Here is a 16,603-nt window from a genome sequence, read left to right as displayed (position 1 = left end):
TCCTTTTCTGCATCTGACATTCTCAAACTAAAAGACCAAATCATTTTCCTTTTTGATAGGGGGACATCCAACATGGCATGGCACAAGCTGCTAGACAAATAAGGAACATTTAACATTTTTACAGTGGTAAAATTGAGTCTTGCCAATATTATTCCTAGTAGCATACTATATATCCATTTAATATTGCCATATTAATGTTATAGATTATCAGTATATCATTATGGGCACCCCCTCCCCTCGCCAAGGGCACCTGGTCCACCTTCTCTGTTCCACTATTTACCCACTGCCGACGTCCCTTACCCCTTTAGGATGTGGAATGGCCACTCTTTATTTCACTTCATTATTATTTACTTATTTACATTTAAATGACTTTTAAATGACTTGCTTGTAAACTTATTAATTAGTAAGAGAAGCAGAAGTGACATGAAAAACGGTCATTTTTAATGTGCAATAAACCTTAAAGATGAATCTGCTTTCATTCATGTAATTCTGCCATCTCTTTGCGTGGCACTTCTCTGCGGTCGGCCGTTTACTGTCCAGAACAGCTGACTAAGGAGTACTAGCTCTTTCTTGAAGCCTTTTACTTTCCTTTTAGCTGCACATAGAGGCTGAACATTAATGCACAGAGCACTAGTGTGTGACCAATCAACTAGTGAACTATGGTGGTAGGCAACCTGGCGTGTGTTTGTGAGTATTTTCATCTATAACATGCTATAATGATGGCAGCAGTCGATAAATCACCTCAAGTCTCAATGAGAATGTCAATAGAGGATGAGAGAAATGTTAAATGTTGCAAGACGTTAACCTGCTTGCTTAATTTAACGCAGTGTGGGGGTTTAAATATTAACAGCCACTTCCATTTCCCTACAATAGGTTTCAATTGGAGAACAGTGTCTTTTCAACATGAATGAATATTTCCAAAGGTTTATCACGATCACGTGCACTCAGTGAACTTTTGCGAATGGCCGGTAATACATTTCTCATTATATTCCATCAGGCTGACATCAATAAAACATATCAATTCAATTATATAGAAATTTTAAGTTTACATCTTGCAATCCTGACTTTTTTTCTTCTGAATCATGTGTGCTGTAATCTCAAAATTCTGAATTGTTCCTTGCAATTCTGAGTTTTTGGTTGCAATTTTGAGATATAAACTGGGTGGTGAATATGAAGGTGATTGCAAGGTGTTGCTATGAAGTTGTTGGGGTATTTTTTTTCACTGCTTTTAGTCTGTTCCTTCTTTCATCTAGAATGTTGGAGGCAGTGGTAAAAAGTCTTTCACTCTCAATACTGGTATGGGGGCCAGAGAGAAAGGCTGATGCAGTAGCAGGAAAACAAAGCTTGTTCACTGCCCAGTAATGCAATGGGTTTTCAGACCAAGGGATAATTTTCTCTGTCATATACGTTAGTATTTGAAGAAGAGCACTCTTGGTTCTTCTTGCTTCTTGCTTCTCATCGAACATCATCATAAAGGTGGACTTGCTTGTGTGTCCGCTTGACCCACTTGCTTCTGCATGAGAAACCTTTTCTGCAATAGTTGGCAATAGTTTTAGTTGACCTCTTCAGTCCATCTTCTCGACCTCTTGTACCAGGGCATTTTTTGCATGCCTGGCAGCGTCGGCATTTGAAAAGGATCTGAGACAAAACATGCAGAATAAATAGCCTATTTTATACAAACGTTACATGGAAATTCTATCTCAAAGTTGCCAGTTGTCTGTTGTAATGGAAATAAGATAACCTATCTATCATACCTATCAAACATAATTTATCTTTATCCATATATACATATATATATGTATATGTATGTAACAATGTAAAGACATTCGTAATCACAGGAAGAAGGAGGCGGGAACCAGTAAACATTCAAATAAAATTTTAATGATAAAATAAACACAAAACAGTGCGACAGCCCCTTGCGGACGACTGCCACGCACAATTAAAACCAAAACACAAAATAAAACCCGTCCCTGTTCTTCTCCCGTCCTTCACTGTCATAACTCCTCTTTTTATCCTTCCGGAGCTCCTCCGGTGGACTTCTAGACTGGTGAGTGGTCTAGGTGTCGCTCTTTTCCAATTAATCCACCAGCCTCGCTCCGTTCCCACAGCTCTCGGCCCCGCCCCACTCGTCACGTTATATGTATATTCAAATACATTTTAGGATTTGTTTCTTAAATTTGCAATTAAAAATGAATGTATTTATTTTTGTTTTGCGATTAAAGTGCATCTGTTAGTGAAATGTTTACAGATGCATTCTGATAATATTTTTTTATCTTAAATTATTGTTCAGCAACTAATAAAAAGAAAAGTAAAGATAACAAAATAATTACCTATTTTTCTGAATAAGTAAAGCCTTATTTGATGTCTCAAAACCACAGACTCTTTTCATATATAGGTCAGACATAATGAATAGAAATTACAAATATGCAATTACAAACAATTACAAATAAATAATTTCATATAAAAGGTCAAATTTGATCATATATAATACAATTATAAGTGGTCGTTATCTGTCATCAAGTCACTTAAAAAAACATCTTCATAATAAAAAAAAAAACAAACACAAATACAGATACACTCACTGGCCACTTTATTAGATACACCTTGTTAGTACCGGGTTGGACACCCTTTTGCCTTCAGTACTGCCTTAATTTTTCGTAGCATAGATTCAACAAGGTGTTGGAAACATTCCTCAGAGATTTTGGTCCATACTGACATGATGGAGGCCATTTGATTAAAGTGAACTCACTGTCATGTTCATGAAACCAGTCTGAGATGTTTTGAGCTTTATCACCCTGATGGGTACACTGTAGTTATAAAGTGATGGACATGGTCATCAACAATACTCAGGTAGGCTGTGGTGTTTAAACGATGCTCAATTGGTACTAAGGTGCCAAGAAAATATCCCCCACACCATTACACCACCACAACCAGCCTGAATCATTGAGACAAGGCAGGATGGATCCATGCTTTCGTGTTCTTTACACCAAATTCTGACCCTACCATCTGATTATCGCAGGAGAAATTGAGACTCATCAGACCAGGCAACAGTTCTCCAATCTTCTTTTGTCCAATTTTGGTGAGCCTGTGTGAATTGTAGCCTCCATTTCCTGTTCTTAGCAGACAGGAGCAGCACCCGGTGTGGTCTTCTGCTGCTGTAGCCCATCTGCTTCAGGGTTCAACGTGTTGTGCATTCAGAGATGGTATTCTGCATACCTTGGTTGTAACGAGTGGTTATTTGAGTTAATGTTGCCTTTCTATCATCTCTAACCAGTCTGCCCATTCTCCTCTGACTTCTGACATCAACATGGCATTTTCGTCAACACAACTGCCACTCACAGGATATTTTATCTTTTTTGGACTATTCTCTGTAAACCCTAGAAATGGTTGTGCGTGAAAATCACAGTAGATCAGCAGTTTTTTAAACACACACAAGCTGCCTCTACAAGTCTTAGCAGACAGTGCTGTATCTCTGTCCACTCAGTAGCAGGTTAGCCCATGCAGCTGAATAGCCAAGTCTGTTGTTGTTTAGCCACGTTTCGGTAAAAACAAACACGAAGCACTGTAGTCTGTGTAGAGTTTAATTAGTTCCAGTTTATTTTCTAGTGAGCATACGTTTGACAGCAAGATTGGGAGAGCTGGTCTTGTGGGGTTAGCCATTCAAGATTGGGAGAGCTGGTCTTGTGGGGTTAGCCATTCCCTTATGAAAATTAACCATGGTTTTACTACAAATAAAACCAAAAAACCATGGTTACTCTAGTTAAACCATGGCAACCACAAATTAACCATGGTTTTGCTATATTAACCATAGTTTAACCATGGTATTTGTAGTAAATTTGTGGTTATACAAATCACAATGGTCAACACGCCAAAAAAACATGGTTACTACAGTTTTACTATAATTTAATCATGGTTAATTTTCGTAAGGGTTAGCCAAGCTCGTATGGCTCCGCACTTGTCGCGTTAGCATCCCCTCTCACACTGCTTGCGGCACCTCCTTGTGTGGGTATCAGCAGTAGGCGAGTCCGCTGTCTCAGGGTCTGGCTTCCACAGTAAACAAAGGCTTCAGCTTCTCCATTGTCACTGGTGATGGGTGATAGTTACATGCACTACTGATTTCCAGTAGAAGCTGGCGATCATAAAAATATTGCAGTGCAGTTTTTTTTCTATGGTTCTGAGGATGAGGAGACAAGTCTAACTGACATTAAAACACAGTTTTTAGGACCCTGAGCAGCCGCTGCGACTGACTGCGCAGCCATCTTGGATTGAAATACTGGTGGAAAAGCGGTCTTGGAAATGTATGTTCTAGATGGCAAACTATATCGCGTATCCAGATGTTCCATGAGGTGACGGAAACCAGTGTTTTCGACAACAGAGAGGGGGTGATTATCTATAACAATGAATTCAGGATCTTTTCTGTTATTTTTAGAGCTAGGGTTCTGATTTGAAAGTTTATCTTGCATCTGAAATGGATCTGTCAAGATTAGCTGCAATGATTGATCCTTTTTCTAATTGATTTGCATGAACTCCTTGTGTTCTTTTGTATGATGCTACTGAAGATGCTTGATTAAATTTGTCATATTGGAAGACAAAACACTACTTCCACCTCTTGGATCTTTGGCTTTGCAAATATTACAATTTGCAGTGCTACTTGAATTGATTGATTTTAGGGGATGCTAAAATATCAATTGAAATAATATTATATATATATATATATATATATATATATATATATATATATATATATATATATATATAATTTCAATTGATACTTTATGTAACAGTTTGTACAAATAAAAACACAAAGTGTGTTGTGTAATAACAATGCATGTAATGTTTGCATCAAGAGAGAGAAATAATTGTAAATAAAAGTTATATTCTATCTCTGTCACAAACAATACAATATCAATATTTACCAAGAATTACTTGTTATTCCAAATGCACTCCCTATTCTAGTGACATGAACCATGTTGTGGCATGAAGGTTCACCAAATCAAGTCCACTGGGTGAAAATCACAAATCTAGATCGGATGCGAGACATGTTTTTAGAAAATACACACCAAAAAAATCTAATAACAATGCAGGTTAGCTTGTCTACACTGAACCTGAAGGTTTCTTTAAAAATGTATGTATTGACATGTAAATAGTAATTTTTTCATATACTTTTCTACTAATTAGTTCTTCATCTACTAACTAGTTAACATGAATTGCCCAGACCCACAAAAGATGTTTTAAATAAACAGGCAACCACAGCGACCCTGCTCACAATAGGCATACAGTGTGTTCGGTAATATAGTCAATTATTAGGTCTTACCCAATGTAGAACCACTTATTGTGATTTTCTTGATCCAGGGATATTGCTGGGACAAAGCAAGCAATAGTGGGAAAAACTTTAAACTTTATGGAATTTTCCTTAAATAAGTTTTGCATTATCCTGTATTACTGTGGCATACTTACTGTGTTATATACTCAAAAATACAATTTATAAATATTTATAAATATAAATATAAATATAATAGTTGATATTAATTGTTCACTGACAATAGATTGCAGCTGGCAACGCATTCACGCTATGGCTGAATATGGACCGGAAGCTATTAAGCGGCCTGAGATTAAACCGGAAATACGCAAGTTATGTCCCATGCATATAGAGCCCATTGACCTTGTCACACACAAATACAGTGGTGTTCAGTATGGTCACACTGTAAATTTGTTATTCGAAGTCTAATAAAAAATAATAATGATAATGAATATAAAAACTTTTGAAAAAAAATATGAAAAATGCATCAAACTATTCGCAAGATAATCAAATATTGATTTTTATCTGAACATTTAAAAATGCATGTGCATTGTATAAATAAAGCATGCATTGAAAAGGGTGGGGCTGTTGGGGTTGTTGGCACAGTGGTAAACCGGAAAAATTAAAAATGGTACTTCATGCCCAAAAGGTTGCTGACCACTGGTTCAGGTAAAAGGCTGGTGTTTTAAATATACTGGTCTTATAGTAAGCCTGTTGTACTTAACTTACAGTTAGCCTGTTGTATTTAACCAATTGTATCATTTACAAGGGCATGACCCGTAAAGAAGGCACCATATCAACTACTTTCATTAATGTCACACCCCATGTCTTAAAGATAATTCATAAATACAGAATGTCCATCTATTGTTTACAAGTCAGAAACTATGGTTACATAATTAGAAAGGCTTCCTCACAAAACTGGTTGATTAGGAGCAGACAATTAGATCGCTTTGTTGAGCACAGAAGAAATACAATCTCGTCTTTATGTGCTGCTCCTGCTATAACAAACACAGCATTGGCTGGGATGTGGAGTGAAATTGATTTCATTATGAAATCAGGCCCTTTAGAAAAAGTGAAGCAGAAACAAAACCATGAAATTTAGATGCTTTAATGTTTAAACAAAGCGGAAGAGCATAAAACAAACATGGAAGCTTGTAGAGTTTACTCAGTTCAAGGAAGTGACCCCCTTTTGGTTCCTTTCAGACAGGAGTAATTAGAGGAGCTGTTGCTAGTACAGGAATGCCTGGCCACGCTCTTAACCAAGAAAACCAACGGTGGCCTTTCTGGCCTTGCCAAAACTCGTCAGATGTTGCCAATCTGCTTTCAATAGTTGGCTGGGACTCCAATGCATCCCGTGCATCCGACCAACCACGAGTAATGTTTCTCAGAGTCTGCACTTTGGCCAAGTCTTATCAGAGGCTAGACTCTCATGCTGAAAGAAACTACAGTGGTTCAGGCTGCCCACATGTGTTCATTAGTGACCGTTTGTTTTTAACACAAAGAATCTGTGCAACTTTTCTATGTGAAGGACACTTTCCAAATAAGATGAGCAACAGACACTATGGGCCATTAGGGCCTATGTGGGGATGTGTCACTTTCACAGGTACCCTGAGCATAGTATGCACCTGTGATAAACAGGTGTGTAACACTTCTAGTAACCTAATCAGCAGTTTTGAGTCAAAATGTGCTGTAAGGTGCAACCAGAAAGAACATGCTGAGCAGAGGCGTATTTCTCCAGAGGCAAGAGAGGTTGTGGCTTGTGAAAAGAAAATTTGGATGAGAAAAATCTTATACGGTCCAATCGAACGTAAAGTGGTTCCTCCATTTTTGAGCTGTGATCTCGCTGCTAATGTGATAATGTTGGCCTGTGATGTTTGCAGACATTCTGAGTTTTTCAAACTGGTGGATGAACTAATGATAATGTAAACAACTCTTGAACATTAGTTTTCAGTGAGTGCACACTAGTTTAGTTTATTAATTTATAGAGCACATTTGTAAACAACAAGTTTCAACCAAAGTGCTATACAGGGGTATTAATTTTTTTTAAACAATACTGAAACAGAATTAACACATTGGATCAAAACCTTAAAATATAAAAACCATCATTCAAAACATAAATACAGATAAGTTTTTAATGAAGGTTTAAAAGAAGAAACCGAAGGGGAATATCTAATATACTGTAGAGAGGGAGACGGTTCCAGAGTCTGGGAGCAGCCACTGAGAAGGCCCAGTCACCTTCAGTTTTGTAATGTGAACGAGGAACAGAGAGAAGTAGCTTATTGGAAGAACGTAACGATCTTGAAGCACTTGTATGGGACAAGAAGATCACTGATACACTGAGGGGCAAGACATTGTAAAGCTTTATGAACAAAATCAATCCGGGACCTAACTGGTAACCAGTAGAGAGAGGCAAGTACAGGAGTTATGTGCTGACAATTTTTAGTCCCAGTCATAAGCCTGGCTGCTGCATTTTGAACTAGCTGCAGATGATTTTCAGTTGAATTAGGTAAACCCGGGTATAGAGCTCGGGATCGTGACGTGAGCGGATAACAGTAACGCAAGGCATTGTGGGATTTTAGGACACGGAGGTTACGGGAGAAGCGTAGAGTAGCAGTAATATTAGTATTTGCGGTAGTATATTGGTATATTTTAGAAGTAGGCTAATTCAGTTTAGAAAAACGACAGAATGGTGAACGCATGTTGCATTGTAAACTGTCATAATCGTTCTCACGATCGGCGTGGAAAACGTACAACAAATGGAGTATTTTTCAGCTTTGCCATAAACCTTATGAACTGCATATGTTGCATACCATGTGTTAAAGTTAACCATGTGTTCTTAAAGTTAATAGAGTTATTTAGCCTACCCCACATAACTTCACCTTCAAACAGCTTCATGTTTAACTGCTTCTTTTTTCTCTATTTTATTTTTTCTTATTCTTTACATTGTCTTGTTTTTTTATTGTATTGCCTCCTTGAAATGTATTCTAACTGTTTTAATCTGTAAGGTGTCCTTGAGTGCTATGAAAGGCACCCACAAATAAAATGTATTATTACTATTATTATTATAAATGATGGAAAACTATGTCAATTATAAATCTTTTTATTTGTGTCACATAACATGAACTTAGTGCAATGCTGAAGTAAATATGGTAAGTAAATAAGTAATTATAACAGGACCTGCACAGTAACAATGTAGTGCAAATATAACAGGTAAAATAAATAACAGGCACTTATAACAGGACCTGCACAGTAACAATGTAGTACAAATATAACAGGTAAAATAAATAACAGGACCTGCACAGTAACAATGTAGTACAAATATAACAGGTAAAATAAATAACAGGACCTGCACAGTAACAATGTAGTGCTTTGCAAATATAACAGGTAAAATAAATAACAACTTGAACTTAGTGCAATGTTGAAGTAAATATGGTAAGTAAAAAAGTAATTATAACAGGACCTGCACAGTAACAATGTAGTGCAAATATAACAGTATATAACATTCAAGAAATGAAAACATGTCATAATAGAAAAGGCACTATGTACTACAAACTATTCACAATCTATTGAACAACGAAGTGTTTGTTCAGTATTCAATCAGTTCTGTGTGCATGAGGCACAGAGCCACGGCTCACTAGCTGAAGGGGCCTGACTGAGTCCGACACAGCTGAGGTGGAACCACTTTATTGCAGTTTTCATTGTCGCAAGCCACCATGTCGTCCTGGTCTTCAGGGCCTCTGCAAACGCACCAGAGTTGGTTTGTATTCCGCACTGTCTGTGTTCTTGCCCTTTTTGTGTGAGCTTGCTGTAATACGGTTGAAGGATGCAGAGTTGTGAGTGAGTGAGTGAAGTGACATTCAGCCAAGTATGGTGACCCATACTCAGAATTTGTGCTCTGCATTTAACCCATCCGAAATGCACACACACAGAGCAGTGAACACACACACACACACTGTGAGCACACACCCAGAGCAGTGGGCAGCCATTTATGCTGCGGCGCCCGGGGAGCAGTTGGGGGTTCAATGCCTTGCTCAAGGGCACCTAAGTCATGGTATTGAAGGTGGAGAGAGAACTGTACATGCACTCTCCCCACCCACAATTCCTGCCGGCCCGGGACTCGAACTCACAACCTTTCGATTGGGAGTCCGACTCTCTAACCATTAGGCCACGACTTCCCAGGAGGCTGCTCAGGTGTAGTGGCATTTATGATAAACCCACATTGCTCCACTTTCTGGTTATCATGCTGGGAAGCTGTCATTGTGTCATAGGTCTGCCTTGCTTCTTCCTCGTGGTCTATCCCCCATCTGATGGCAGCTGTGGATGCTGTTTTTCTGGGGCAGCACACCCTCCTCACAGTTGACAAAGCTGGTCTGGCAACACTGGTGGACACAACGGCATGGATGTTGGAAGCTGTTATTCTTCCTGCTCTTGATGAGTACCAGGCAGGGGATCGATGCTGCCGTCTTGTCAGAGCTTCCACCGCAACCACCTGTGCCTCTGTTACTGCTGCCATGTTTGTGAGGCCCTCACAATGCTGCTGCAGGACAGACAGTTCAGATCCATCCTTCCCCGGGTCACAAAGGTGCTGTAGGGACTTTGGGACTACACAAGGCTTAACAGGGTCTGCATAATTTTGGTAGTAGCCCTCCATTCCAGAAAGGCAAACAGCCTTACTTTTATTATGTAAAATTTCAAGTAGAGGTGACAAGTCTGAAAGTGTTGTTGTGTGTCCACACGAACTTGTGCAGCCATACGAGTCTGTATCCCTGGCATTGTGCTCTCTCCACTGTTGCACCTAAGACATAAATAACACTGATAAGCATAAAATGAATTATATGTATATTATATATATATATATATATATATATATATATATATATATATATATATATATTAAAATAGCCTTCACTTTACATTTACACACCAGTGAAAAATTTATAGTCAAACACAGTTGTAAATTCATAGTCAAATCTCCAGTGTATTTTTTGTAGACATGTATTTTTGATCTCTTTACTAGTTCTTTATTTGTGTTTATATAATAAACCTGATTCTGATTTAGTACAGAAACTAGTCTAGAACAGTGCAAAAACAACAACAACGACGACAACAAAAGCGTTTCGCCTGGAAATTACATTAAATAAAAGTAAACAACTTAACCAAAATGTTTCCTAAGTAAAAAAATGAAAATATATAACTTTACGACGCAGAATTTAACTTGCAGTGTTGTTGTTACGTTTAGTATGGTGACAGTGAGGTGTGTCTGGTGCGTGGTGATTACCTACCTTTATTGACGATTTTCTGGTCGTTGAGTTTGTAAATCTCCAGGTCCTGAACCCAACCATTAGTAAACTGGTGATGGGCCTCAAGAGACTTGGAGTTACCACAGCCGTGTCCTAAAAGATGGCCGCTGCTACTGCGCGATGACGTAGTTGCCCATTCTCTATAAAAAGTTGCAATAATCCAACTTTGAGGTAATAAAAGCACAAATAACGGTTTCAAGATCTTTCTTAGAGAGCATCATCTTGATTTTGGCAATAGATCTTAGCTGAAAGAAACTACTTTTAACTACTTTTTAATGCTGCACTTAAATTAAGCAAAACTAAAATACAGCCAGAACCAGCATCCAGAGTGAGTAAGATGCTATTTAAAACATTCAACAAAGCTGATTCAGTAATATGTAGCTCCCTGAAACCAGACAATCACGACTCCGAGACTTGATGCAAGTGCAAGGCGATTTAATGACAAGATATATATATAATATTATATATATTATATATATATATGGTCAGACAAACAGACAATGAAGCTTAAAACACAGAAGGAGAGTAGCGACGATTACAAGCTCTGTGTCACAGTGTCTGGGTTGTGTTCCCTGGGTTTCCACTAGGTGTCCTCAGTTCCCACGGTGTTTATCATATTATCACTTCCTGTCTCCTTATTTGGTCACCTTCCTCCTTGTTTAGTTAATTGATTGTTCCCCACCTGTCTCCTGTTTCCCCCTTATCCTTTTGTGTATATAACCCGGTCTGTCTTAGTATGTGTCATGGAGTCGTTGTTTATTCATGTCCGTCAGTTCGTGCCCTTGCCTTGTCTTCTTGTTTAGTTTATGTTTTGTTTGGATATTCTGGTTTTGACCCTGCCTGGACTGTTTACCCCTGTGGATTACCCTTTAATAAATGATTTACCTGCTATTGGTTCTATCTCCGTGCCTCATTGGATCCCGGCCATGACAGAACGACTCCGTCACACTAGGAACCACTGGTATGTCATTTTTCCATTCCCCAGCCAAGATGGCGGAGCGGCGAACCAAGTACCTTCGGTTGATCGCCCTCCGCCAAGAGGGCAATGAAGTGGGTGCCCTGGCTCAGGTGTTCTGGTCCCTGGCCGAGGGCATGGGCTACAACGATGCGGCCCTCAAGGACTATTTTAATGGCGGGCTGGATGATCCAGTGTCTCAGGAGGAGATGGCGCAGTTAGAGACACTGGAATTCTGGGAATTCGGCTTCGGTGGGATGCCCCAGCCACTTCTGTCTCTTCCAGCGGGGTGGTCGTCAGCCCAGCACCACTGCCCAGGATGGCTACCAGCCAAGCGCCACAGCACAAGATGGCCGCTAACCCAGCGCCAATGCCCAAATTTGCCACCGTTCCAGCGCCACAGCCCAAGATGGCCGCCAGCCCAGCGCCAATGCCCAAATTGGCCACCGGTTCAGCTCCACAACCCAAGATGGCCGTCAGCCTAGCGCCACAGCACCAGATGGCCGTCAGTCCAGCGCCACAGCACAAGATGGCCGTCAGTCCAGCACAACTGCACAAGATGGCCGCTAACCCAGCGCCAATGGCCAAATTGGCCACTTGTCCAGCGCCACAGTACAAGATGGCCACCAGTCCAGCGCCACAACCCCAGATGGCCGCCAGCCCAGCACCACAGTACAAAATGGCCGCCTGTCCAGAGTCATGGCCCAAGATGGCTGCTTGCCCAGCGCCGCTGCACAGGATGAGAGTCTCAGCTGACCCTCCAGAGTCGAGTCAGGTGCCTGTGAACTCCCCAGAGTCGAGTCAGGTGCCTGTGAACTCCCCAGAGTCGAGTCAGGTGCCTGTGAACTCCCCAGAGTCGAGTCAGGTGCCTGTGAACTCCCCAGAGTCGAGTCAGGTGCCTGTGAACTCCCCAGAGTCGAGTCAGGTGCCAGGGACTCCCCAGAGTCGAGTCAGGTGCCAGGGAACTCTCCAGAGTCGAGTCAGGTGCCTGTGAGTCGAGTCAGGTGCCAGGGAACTCTCCAGAGTCGAGTCAGATGCCAGGGAACTCTCCAGAGTCGAGTCAGGTGCCAGGGAACTCTCCAGAGTCGAGTCATTTGCCAGGGAACTCTCCAGAGTCAGGGCTTATCACTGATGACCTTCCAGATTCAGGGCTAGTCACCGATGACCATCCGGAGCCAGGGCTAGTCACCGATGACCCTCCGGAGTCAGGGCTAGTCACCGATGACCCTCCGGAGTCAGGGCTAGTCACCGATGACCCTCCGGAGTCAGGGCTAGTCACCGATGACCCTCCGGAGTCAGGGCTAGTCACCGATGACCTTCCAGAGTCAGGGCAAGTCACCGATGACCCTCCAGAGTCAGGGCTAGTCACCGATGACCCTCCAGAGTCAGGGCTAGTCACCGATGACCCTCCAGAGTCAGGGCTAGTCACCGATGACCCTCCAGAGTCAGGGCTAGTCACCGATGACCCTCCAGAGTCAGGGCTAGTCACCGATGACCCTCCAGAGTCAGGGCTAGTCACCGATGACCTTACAGAGTCAGGGCTAGTCACCGATGACCTTCCAGAGTCAGGGCTAGTCACCGTTGACCTTTCAGAGTCAAGTCAAGTCACCGTTGACCTTTCAGAGTCAAGTCAAGTCACCGTTGACCTTTCAGAGTCAAGTCAAGTCACCCGTGATCTTCAAGGACTGAGTCAAGTCACCGGTGATCTTCAAGGACTGAGTCAAGTCACCTCTGATCTTCATGAACAAAGGCAAGTCACCTCTGATCTTCATGAACAAAGGCAAGTCACCATTGATCTTCATGAGCAAATGCAAGTCACCAATGATCTTCATGAGCAGTGTCAGGCCAGCATCTTCTGGAGTCCAGTAGAGACACCATGGAATTACCAGAGTCTCGTCCTCCCATTGATCCGGCCGCACGGAAGTAGTGGGCTTCTGATCCGCCCTGGGGGCTTTGTGCATCGACCACAGGGATGTGGTGGTCTTCTGCTCCGCCCTGGAGGGCTTCCGCTTTGACCACAGGGGGGTGGTGGTCTTCTGCTCCGTCCTGGGGGCCTTCCGCCCTGACCACATGGTGGTGGGGGTCTTCTGCTCCGCCCTGGGGAACTCTGGTCTCGACCACAAGGTTGTGGTGGTCTTCTGCTCCGCCCTGGGGGGCTTCCGCTCTGACCACACGGACGTGGTGGTCTTCTGCTCTGCCCTGGGGGGCATCCGCTCTGACCACACGGACATGGTGGTCTTCTGCTCTGCCCTGGGGGGCGCTTGCCCTGACTACACGGTTGTGATGGTCTTCCGCTCCGCCCTGGAGGACTCTGGCCTTGACCACAAGGGTGTGGTGGTCTTCTGCTCCGCCCTGGGGGGCTTCATGTTGTTTTTTCCTTTTGTTTTTGTGTTAATGTCTGTCCCTGTTCCTTTCTGTTAGTCTGGCCCTCTGTCCCTCCCCCTGAACCTCCTCCGGTCCTCCTCCCTCCTGGTCTTTCTGTGTTGTGTTTACATTCTGGTGCCTGTTCCCCATTTTTTTCTTTTCTGCTATTGGTTCTATTGGTTCTATCTCCGTGCCTCATTGGATCCCGGCCGTGACACTCTGATGGTGGATGACGCAGGGACCTCGGTGGACAACAGTGATGATCCTCGGTGATCCACTGCTGTATATCCCAGTGAAGGTGCTAGTGATTCCAGTGAAGGGAACAAGAAGCTTCGACGAAGAACGAAGGAGGAATCCACAGTCCAACACAGCCAGGAGAACAGAACACAGGGAAAAACCACAATGATCTGACAACATGAGACACCAGTTACTGCACTTAAATAGACACACAATGGGACGCAGGTGGTGCTGTTAATCAGTCGTGATCAATAGGGATGCACCGAAATGAAAATTCTTGGCCGAAACCGAAAACCGAAAAAGAGAAAACCAAGGCCGAAAACCAAAACCGAAAGAACTTATGCCAATTATTAGTACCATTGCATTTATTGCTATGACCGTGTACTAACTTTACTAAAATTAAGACATTGCAATTGCATAAATTAATATTAAAGTTTCAAAGATAATTACAATTACATAAATTAAAAAAAAACCCATAAAAATACATAATTACAAATTATGCAAATATTTATTAAGCACATTGCAACAATGCACAGTATAAAATAAAATTCAAACTAAAAATGTATCCCACTCATGTGAATATTAAATAATAATGTACAGGCCTACTGGCCTGCAGAAAGGTTTTAAAATGAACTGTTCTCTCATAAAAAAAAAGTGCATTTGAAATTTTTCTCTGTAGGACTAGAAAGTGCATTACTTCTCCAGTATAGGCTAGAGGGTTATCACTTCTGGGGATGGGGATTTCAGACAGATAACCATCTAGCTGTTGAGCAGTTGAGCTTGTCATCTGCCTGACATTTGAGAAATATTTGAGAGAGTGTATTTAAATAGGGCCAGGGCATAAATAAACATTTTTTATCAAATTAAAGCAGAAATCTAGCAGAAAATCTAGCAGAAATATGGCTACAATCTGATATTATGTATGTATATGTGTGTGTGTGTGTTTGTGTATATATATATATATATATATATAAAATGTCACATATATAGTAGCCTAAGAACAAAATAGCCAACGTATTATTATTATTTGAGACACTTTCTTGCAGAATTCCACTGAACATATCAGACAACGAGGGTGCATGCCCCTCATCTGGTGCAGAGACGAGTCTTTTTTTGTGCGCTCTGATCTGTCTCCTGCGCTTGGCGCTTCTTGGTCTCCACGTGGGTTCTCCGCATCCAGCGCGGCCTGGATCATTTCTCGTGCGCGCTGCCTTATTTCTGCATCAAAGTAATGGTCTTTATAACGTGGATCAAGCACATTCACGATGAAGTGCAGAGGATCCGAAAAGATCTCAGTGAGACGTGTGCTAACAGACTCTAGAAGACTGTACTTTTCTTTGTTTTCACTTCGTGGTCCGTCTCAATCTCTTTGTTAGGAGACTCTTTAGTGCTGCGAATAAAGGAAAAAGAAGAGAGAGAATGTTCTCACTGGTGTGAAGTGAATGTCGCGGGGAGCTCGTGGTCTGTGCTATGCAGGTGCACGTGCAGGTCGCGGTTTCTGTTTCAACAACATTTCGGCCGTGTTGTTTCGGTGATAAAAGTCTATCGGTCGAAAACCGAAAATGCTCTTTTGGGCCATTTTCGGCCGAAGATTTTCGGTGGCCGAATATTCGGTGCATCCCTAGTGATCAAGGACCACGCCCACAGACACACACCTGCACACTGAACAAGCTGAGAGAGAGACAGCGAATTCATGAACTGTGACAGTACCCCTTCAGTACAGAATCCATATTCCGGTTAACCGAATAAGTGGGTTCCCCATCTACGAGATGTGGCGGGGGAGGAACAAGGACCGGCGGGTTAATATGTGAATGAAACCCAGGTATTATTTCTGACACATGGAATGCGGGATGAATTCTTCTGTACGTAGGAGGAAGTTTGAGGCAGACTGCCACTGGACTAATGATTTTGGTGACAGTGAACGGTCCAATAAATTTAGGAGCCAATTTATTAGATACGGATCGGAGCGGAATGTTCTTAGTAGAAAGCCACACTTTTTGACCAACGACATATACGGGAGGCTTTGACCGGTGGCGATCGGACTTGGCCTTGGTGCACGCCCGCACCTGGAGCAGAGTCTCATGGGCTCTTCTAAACCTAAACTACATTCAAATGGAGAAAGGCCCGTGGATGACACTGGTAACGAATTCTGGGTGTACTCCACCATCGAGAGTTGTTGACTCCAAGAGGAAGGATTCTTGGAAACCAAACATCACAACACTCTCTCCAAATCGTGGTTGGCTCTCTCACGTTGTCCATTGCTTTGGGGATGAAACCCCCTAAGATAAACTGACACTCGCCCCCAGTAATTTACAAAATTTGGACACAAACCCCTGTCAGAAACCACATCTGTCGGGAGGCCATGTAAATGAATGACGTGATCTAAAACAGTTACCACTGTCTCCTTGGCGGAGGGTAATTTAGGCAAGGGAATAAAATGACCCCCTG

This window comes from Carassius carassius, chromosome 43 (assembly GCF_963082965.1).
Source record: "Carassius carassius chromosome 43, fCarCar2.1, whole genome shotgun sequence".
Taxonomy (NCBI): domain Eukaryota; kingdom Metazoa; phylum Chordata; class Actinopteri; order Cypriniformes; family Cyprinidae; genus Carassius; species Carassius carassius.
The sequence above is the reverse complement of the archived record's forward strand: the minus strand, read 5'-3'. Positions refer to the sequence as shown.